Source organism: Mustela nigripes, chromosome 11 (assembly GCF_022355385.1).
Source record: "Mustela nigripes isolate SB6536 chromosome 11, MUSNIG.SB6536, whole genome shotgun sequence".
NCBI lineage: Eukaryota > Metazoa > Chordata > Mammalia > Carnivora > Mustelidae > Mustela > Mustela nigripes.
In genome coordinates this window covers 36,382,074-36,390,873 of record NC_081567.1, presented here as the reverse complement: position 1 = coordinate 36,390,873, position 8,800 = coordinate 36,382,074, and positions in this window count along the sequence as shown.

The following is an 8,800-nucleotide window of genomic DNA, read 5'->3' as shown; positions in this document are numbered from 1 at the left end:
AACAGGGTCCTGGGATCGAGTCCCGCATCGGGCTCTCTGCTCAGCGGGGATCCTGCTTCCTCCTCTCTCTCTCTCTGCCTGCCTCTCTGCCTACTTGTGATCGCTGTCAAATAAATAAATAAAATCTTAAAGCAGCTGCCTTTGGCTCAGGTCATGATCCCAGCATCCTGGGATCGAGTCCCACATCGGGCTCCTTGCTGGGCTGGGAGCCTGCTTCTCCCTCTGCCTCTGCCTGCCATTCTGTCTGCCTGTGCTCGCTCGCTCTCCCTCTCTCTCTCTCTCTGATAAATAAATTTTTAAAAATCTTTGGAAAAAAAAAGTGTACAATTCGGTGGTTTTTCGTACATTCGCAAGGCTGTGCAGTCATCACCGTGTCATTCCCGAAGATCTTGTAAATCCAAATGGAAATCCCTCTGTCCAGGAGCAGATGCCCCCTCTCCCCCAGCGTTCCCTCTCCCCGGGGCCCACAAACCACTGTTGCTGGGGACTGGCCTGTCCAGTTCATTTTCTATAAATGCCTTGTGCAGGACGAGGCCTCTTGGTCTGGTGTGTACTTGGCACGATGTCTTTAAGGTCCATCCATGTTGTGGCATGAACTGGTTCTTCCCTTCTGAGTGGCTGAATAATACTCCCTTGCATGGCTATTCTGCCCTGTTTATCAGTTGGTGGACTTTCTGGCTGTTGGGAATAATGTGGCTGTGAACAAAGTTGCAGGAGTTGTGTGTTTTCGGTTTTCTCGGGTATATACCTAAGAATTCAATTACTAGGTCCTACGATATTTAGTTGCGAGTAAGCTCATAGGACTCCCAAGAGCTTTTTCCCTATGGTTTTGGGAACCTAAGTTGTAATACGGTTTCCAGTTGGATTAGTTCAAGTCACAGCTCAAGAGTAGTGGCCGCACAGAGGCATGTTTGGAGTGGAGTATCTGATTTGTACCCGTGGGATTTTAATTTATAGAGGTGACTGGGTGAGAACATAGAGAGGCCAGTGCCATTGGAAGAATTTGTTATATTTCCAGATAGAACAGGGTATGTCATGCCACATCGGGCCCCAGGGAGGGTTTTGGTCAGGAGGCAGAGCCGGAGACACGGGAAAACCTAGTTCCCAGCCTTTATTCCTTGAGAAAGGTGAGGCAGGCCAGAAGAAACATTTCAGGACTGGCTAGTTTTAATTCCGGTGGGCTTCGGGCTATAGCGGCTAGCTGCCTGGTCCCTGGCCCTGGGATGATTGAGGGAGCGGAAAATATTGGTTTGGTCTGTGAGCATTAAAAAAGTTGATTGTTTGGGATGTGACAGGCTGCTCCCAAGTAAGTTGATTACCATCTTTAGGAATTAGCTAGCCCTGGGAAGGGCAGTCTCTCCCCGCCAGCAAGGTTTTAAAGATGTCAGAACATCATAAGATCCAAAAAATTTTAAAACATGATTGATTCACATGGCTGGGTTGATAATGAAGGCCAGTTGTAAAGGTGGTGCTGGTTTTTCTCTAGTTGAATTGAAAGTGTAGGACCTCAACCAGTTTAGAACTCAGATCTCTTACCGGCTCGGGGAAGAAACCCCTCCCTCCTGAAGGAAAAAAAAAACAAAAATCTGGCCTTTTTTTTTTTTTTTTTTTTTAAGGATAATTAGTTATTTGAAGTATATTTTAGGGAAGGAAGTGTTCTTTAGACCTTAGATTCTCAACTGAATTACCTGTGGAATATGTTAAGGTGGAAATGTTTGGATACCACTCTTTGATCTGCTGAATAAATCTTGGGCAAGCCTTCCAACCTGTATCTTTTGAAAGTCTCACAGGTGATTCTGATGATCACTATATGTAGTTGATACCTACTGATCCAATCCTGTAGACTAAGTAAAAGAGATGCCAAAAGCTGGGTGCGAGTTTATTGGGATTTAGAGGTAGACATAGTTTCTCCCTTGGAGGAACAAAGTCCTGGCGCAGCTTTCTCTTTGGCCCAGAGTGAACCATGGAAGCTACTTTGACTTGGACCCTATTGTGATTTACCTCCAGCAGAAGCTCTGAGGGTCACACTGGTCCCCTGGAATAGGCAGGAATAACCTAATGTGAGGAAGCTGAGGGACGTGTCCAGAGACTATGTTACTATGTCCATGTTACTTCACTGGGAATACCGCATGTTAACTGCCAGCCTTTGTGGCAGACCCTGCATTGCTAAACCACTAAAGCCAAGGACATGAAGGAACATTTAATGTTTTAAAAGGTTATGTGTAATTAACCCTACAGCTTATCAGAAAGAGGAAATGGTTGCAGAAGTGTATGGAAAATTTTAGATACATTGTAAGGAATGTTATTCCAAGAAGAGGCTCTGTTTTCAAAGCCCTTAGGAGGAGATAATTTTGGGGTCCACAGGGGAAACTGGCAAAAGTTGAGTATGCTTATTATCACTTCCTTACTCTTCTGGAATGTTTCCTTTTTGGAGACTTTGGGCATCTTCCACTGAATTAATGTTTTAAACAGTTCTCTAGAAGAAGTGAAAGGTCCTTGTCCCAGGTCTGTGGTTTGGTTGTAAATCACAAAACCAAAACCTGCCCAGCTCCTTCTCATTTGTCTTGGCAAGAGTTGAGGAGAGAGCAGATTGAACAAGGGAGAATTGTGTGTCTCCTCAGTTCTTTGGTCATATAAACTTTTATTTACTGTTGTATAATCCTGTTTCCTACACTGCTAAAATTGTTGAAATCAGATGAAAGGGCAGTTTTACATTTAACAGTGCGCAGAAGGTCATTCGGGGTTATGCTGCATTTCTCCTGGTCTTTCGCTGCTACCTTTTGTGTGATGTAGTTCTATTAATTTTGTTAGATGCGTGTAAGGGGAGATTCCTTGCAGATGTATTGGCTTCAGCTGCAAAACAGCATTTTCCCCAATGAAGTCGGTAATGGAATTTGTAATTTTGTTCTTAAAGTTAAGTCATCTTCCACTTAATATTGTTAAGATGGCAGTACTCCCCCAAGGATCTGTAGATTCAGTGTAATCCTAATAGCCAAAGTCCCAATAGCCGCCCCTCCTTTTTTCAAATGGAAAAACTGATCTTAAAATTCGTGTGGAATTGCAAGGAACCCTAAATAGCCAAAACAGTCTTGAAAAGAACAAGGTTGGATGCATACTTCTGATTTGAAATTTTACTACGAAGCTGCAGTAATGAAGACTGCACTAGTGGCCTAAGTAAGACCTATATATATCAGTGGAATAAAGAATCCAGAAATAAACCCACATGTTCATGGGCAATTGGTTATTGACAAGAATGCCAACAGGTACCTCGGTGGCTCAGTCAGTTAAACCTCTGACTTAGATTCAGGTCAGGATCTCAGGGTCCTGGCATCAACCATGGTGTTGGGTGTTGGGCTCCCTGCTTTACGGGGAGTCTGCTTGTTCCTCTCAATCTGCCCCTTACCCTGCTCATACACATTCTCTCTCTCTCAAATAATCTTTCTTAAAAAATGTCAAGATCGTTCCTTAGGGAAAGGAGAATCTTTTGAATGAATGGTTCTGGGACAACAGAATAACTACGTGAAAAAAAATGAAATTGGATCCTTTACAGCATACACAAAAATTAATTCAAAATGGGCTAAAGACATAAAAGGAAGAAAAAAAGCATAAGACTTTTAGGAGAAAACAAATAAATCGTGACCTTGATTTGATCATGGATTCTAGAGATGACAATAAAAGTACAAGCAAGGAACAAAAGACAAAAGAATAGAAGAATTGGGTTTAATAAAAATGTAAAACTTTGTGCACCAAGGGCCCCGTCAAGGAATGGGAAGGCAACCCACAGAGCAGCAGAGAACAATTGAAAGTTATATCTGATAAGGGTCCAATATCCACAATGTACAAAGAACTCTTACTCAGCAACAAAAAGACAATACCCACTTTGAAAATGGGCAAATGACTTGAATAGACATTTCTCTGAAGAAGAGATACCAGTGGCCAACAAGCACATGAAAAGAGGCTCAACATCATTAGTCATTAGAGAAACGCAAATCAAAACCACTGTGAGATACCACTTCACATCCCTTAGGACAGCCTTAAAAAGAAAAAACCCTCAAAATCTCAGTAAGTGTTGGGAAGGAAGTGGAGAAATCAGAAACCTTATACATTGCTTGAGGGCAATAATGGTGCAGCTGCAGTGGAAAAACAGTTTGGTCGTTCCTCAGTAGGTGTAACGTAGAATTACCATATGACTCAATAATTCTGTTCTTCGGTGTTTGCCCAAAAGAACTGGAAAAAAAGCTGTTTAAACAAAAACTTATACTCTTCCTGATAGTGAAAGGATAGAAACAACCCATGAATGGGTGAATGGATAAACAAAACATGGTATAGATGTGGTATATCCAGTGGAATGCATGTTACAATATGTGTTTGTTTATTTTTAATGATTGTACTAATAATATAATTAACCTTTGGTTATATATGGTGTATGTATACACCATATAAATATACACCGTATAAATGGTATAAGCTTTTGTTTTGAATAATTTGCCAGTTCTTTCATGCAACCAGAATCCTTTCTGGTTTTGGATTGGCTGCTTTTACATTTTTTCCCTTAGGAGGAAAGGCTCAAGACTGAAGGCTGGCTCTTCACTTTTAACAATTTATTGTGAAATATTGTATACCAAAGAATATAAGTAGTGTAAAGAGTACTAATAAACAGAGTATTAACACAAGTATATCTATCATCCAGCCTAAGAAATAGAGCATTATCTTCAATATTTTTTAAAAAATACATTTTTAAAAATTTTATTTATTCATTTGAGAGACCGAGAACACAAGCAGGGGGAGAAGGAGAAGGGAGCCTGACGTGGGGCTTGATCCCAGGACCCAGAGACCGTGATCTGAACGGAAGACAGATGCTTGTGCAACCGTCTGAGCCACCCAGGCACCCAATTAAAAATACTTAATCTTTATACCCCATGCAGGGCTGAACTCATGATCCCAAGATCAATAGTCACATGCTTTACTGAGGGAGGCACCCAGGTGCCCTGTCTTCAGTAATTTTAAATTTGAATTTCTTTTACTGCTCCACTTAATATTTCATTGAGTTAGCAAATTGTTTATAAATATAAGGAATATGCATAAGAGTGGCTTTCACCAAATGTACATGTCCTGTTTATCACATCATATTCATTTGCACATATGACTTATCACATTATTCAGTTACATTCATGAAACTGGGTAAAAGCATTTCAGAGATTGAAAATCTCCATATAGTTAGTGAAAGAAACTTATTTTTTAAGAAGATTACTTGAGATAGTGCATACGCACAGGGAGAGTGGGGGGAGGTGCGGGCAGAGAGAGAATCCCAAGCAGACTCTGGGCTGAGTGTGGAGCTGTATATGGGGTTTGATCTCCTGGCCCCAAAATCACCACCTGAGCTGAAACTAAGTCTGATGCTTACCAAACAGGTGCCCCATTAGTAAAGGAAACTTTTAATTTGGAACCTGCACTTGGCCCTGAATAAATACTGAACTTTACGGGACGGCTTGGTGGCTCAGTTGGTTTAAGTGGCTACCTTCGGATTGGGTCATGATCCCGGCGTCCTGGGATTGAGTCCTGCATCGGGCTCCTTGCTCTGCAGGGATCCTGCTTCTCCCTCTGCCACTCTGTCTGCCTGTGCTCGCTCGCTCTCTCTCTGACAAATAAATAAATGGAATCTTTAAAAAAAAAAAAATACTGAACTTTACCTCTAGGAAGAAAAGAACATTTATGAGTTACGTCTTAAGCACCTACTGTGGCCTTTTCTGTCCGTTGTCTTCCTTAATCCTCTGAAAAACTGTATTAGATAAATATTATTGTACTAACTTATAAATGAGGAAATTGGCTTATGGTAAGTAATTTGCCAAAGGTCACAAAGCTAACAAAGCAGATCTGGTACTTAGCCCAAATGTGTCTAAATGCAGACTGACCATCTCACCAAATTATCTTCCTTACCCAAATCCCAGGGAACCTGGAGTTTACATTTGGGGGATTGGCTGCTTTTACAGTTTTACTCTAAGCTTGATAGGAACTTGTAGTACATTGACCCCATTGTCTTCTCCTCTCCACATCTTTATGCAGCTTGTAGCCATTATACTTGGAATATTCTTACCAGTACCCTGCCTTAGTCCCCTTAGTTTTAGTCTTGTCCATTAAAAAAATCAACATGCCTTTTAAATCTCTTACCTACATGTTTCCCCTCAGTCATCATATTTTCCTTATAATATATTTGCTGAAGGACATTGGCAGGTTGATTGTAGAGTTTTTCAGTTTGGATTTGCTTTATTTGCATTACGGTTCGACGTGTCCATATGCCCTCTCTAATTCCTGTAAATTTATAACCTGGACCAAAGAGGCTTTATCAGGCTAGGATTTATTCCTTTGGCAAGATTATAGATAGTGTTGTATTCATTTATTGGGAGGCATATGATGTCTGGGTGTTGGTTTTTTAAAAAAGAACAGCCACCAATGTTCAGTGGCTAGATATATTACTTTATTGGAGATTGCATAATTAGTGATATTCTAATTAGAATTTTGTTTTCGCATACTAGCTGGAATCATTTTATGAGGACAGACTTCCCATTTCGTACTGGTTGGTTAGTCTGAGGTGTAGGTCGTAGAAGAAAGGGAGGATAAATCTTTGATTCCTTTATCTAGTTTTTTTTTTAAGATTTTATTTATTTATTTAATAGACAGAGATCACAAGTAGGCAGAGAGGCAGGCAGAGAGAAAGAGGAAGGGAAGCAGGCTCCTGCTGAGCAGAGAGCCCGATGCAGGGCTCCATCCCAGAACCCTGAGATCATGACCTGAGCCGAAGGCAGAGGCTTTAACCCACTGAGCCACCCACGTACCCCTATCTAATTTTCAAAGTAATGAACTAATTCTCTTTCATCCTTAGAAGGTGACCAGTTAGTTTTTTTTTTTTTTTCTAAGATGTTCTTTTTTTTTTTTTAAGATTATTTTTGTGAGAGAGAGAGAATGAGCAAGTGAACACAGTAGTGTAGGGAGGTAGAAGAGAGAGAAGTAGACTCCCCACTGAGCCAGGAGCCTGATGTGGGACTCAATCCCAGGACCTTGTGATCATGACCTGAGCCAAAGGCAGATACTTAACTGACTGAGCCACCCAGGTGCCCAGGTTTTTTACTGTATCATAATCAGGGTGCCTTGTGGAGCATTTGGTTGAGCCTCCGAATCTTGATACTAACTTGGGTGGTGATCTTGGGGTGGTGGGATTGGACCTGCATCAGGCTCCGCGCTTGGTGGGGAATCTGCTTGTCTCACCCTCTACCCTTCCCCCTCGTGTATGCATGTTCCTTGAAAATAAAATATCAACTCATGGATTTTAATTATTCAGGGTTTCAATTAATTAAAGTTACTGTTCTTAGTGAAGCCCAATTAATCTCACCCATCTTTGGTCAGTGAGAACCTCTGCCTTGGTACCTGAGTCCTTTTTGACACCATCCTAGCAGTCATTGAGTGTTTCCTTGATACCTGGTTTAGGGGAAGGAAAATTTCACTTCTACCCTCTTAGGGTTCTATCGGCTGGGCCTGAGAATTAAATCAACATAAAACACAGGAGAAAGGCATACACGTTTTTGTAACACAAATTTTATTTTACTTTATTTTAAAATTTTTATATATTAATATAAAAATGAGTGTGGGCATGAGTGGGAGGGAGAGGCAGAGGAAGAAGCAGACTCCCCACTGAGCAGGGAGCCAGACTTGGGGCTCCACCCCAGGACCCTGGGATCGGGACCTGAGCCAAACGCAGACCCATCACCAACTGACTCAGCCAGACGCCCCTGTCACACAAATTTTAATTATTTTTTTAAGGTTTTATTTATTTATTTGACAGAGATGACAAGTAGGCAGAGAGGCAGGCAGAGAGAGAAGGAAGCAGGCTCCCTGCTAAGCAGAGAACCTGACGTGGGGCTTGATCCCAGGACCCTGGGATCATGACCTGAGCTGAAGGCAGAGGCTTTAACCCACTGAGCCACCCAGGTGCCCCTGTAACACAAATTTTAAATGACACAGGAGCCTTCATGAGGAATGAAGACCCAAAGAAATGAAACTTACTTGCTTTTTTATTAGGTTTAATGAAGAAGCACTTGTGAAAAAGTGACAAAAGTATATGGTAAGGAAGATAAAGAACATAATTATTTTTAACAAGGTCTGTTTATAGAAGTCTGTCTCAACTTTGTCCTTGATAAGAATGCTACTCTCCTCGTACTAAAAGAACCTCTCTTATATGGGAATTACATCTGCTTTTAAGAAAAAGAAGGAAGGTTGGAGTGTTGTTACGTTTGCTGTTTTCAAGCGCCTTTAACTTAAAATAGTCAGTATGCCAAAGCAGCTTATTTTGGGATAGCACGTTCTGAACTTCTCCATTGGTATGTCAGGGTATTCCAAGTTCATTTCCTACACCCAGACTTGGGATCAACAATTTCTCAAGGAAACCTGGGTTTCTTTTAGTGGGAAATGGTGTTTCAGGATCATAATCTTGGTACTAGGAATGCTCTTTGGTACCAGGTTGGCCATTGTTTCCAGCCTTGTCAGTGAGCAGAGCTAGGAAGTATATATATTTCAGAGAAAACATTTTGAGTTCCTAGTATTTCTGTTTTTTTTTTTTTTTAAAGATTTTATTTATTTATTTGTCAGAGATAGAGCACGAGCGAAAGCGAGCACAGGCAGACAGAGTGGAAGGCAGAGTCAGAGGGAGAAGCAGGCTCCCCATGGAGCAAGGAGCCCGATGTGGGACTCGATCCCAGGACGCTGGGATCATGACCTGAGCCGAAGGCAGCTGCTCAACCAACTGAGC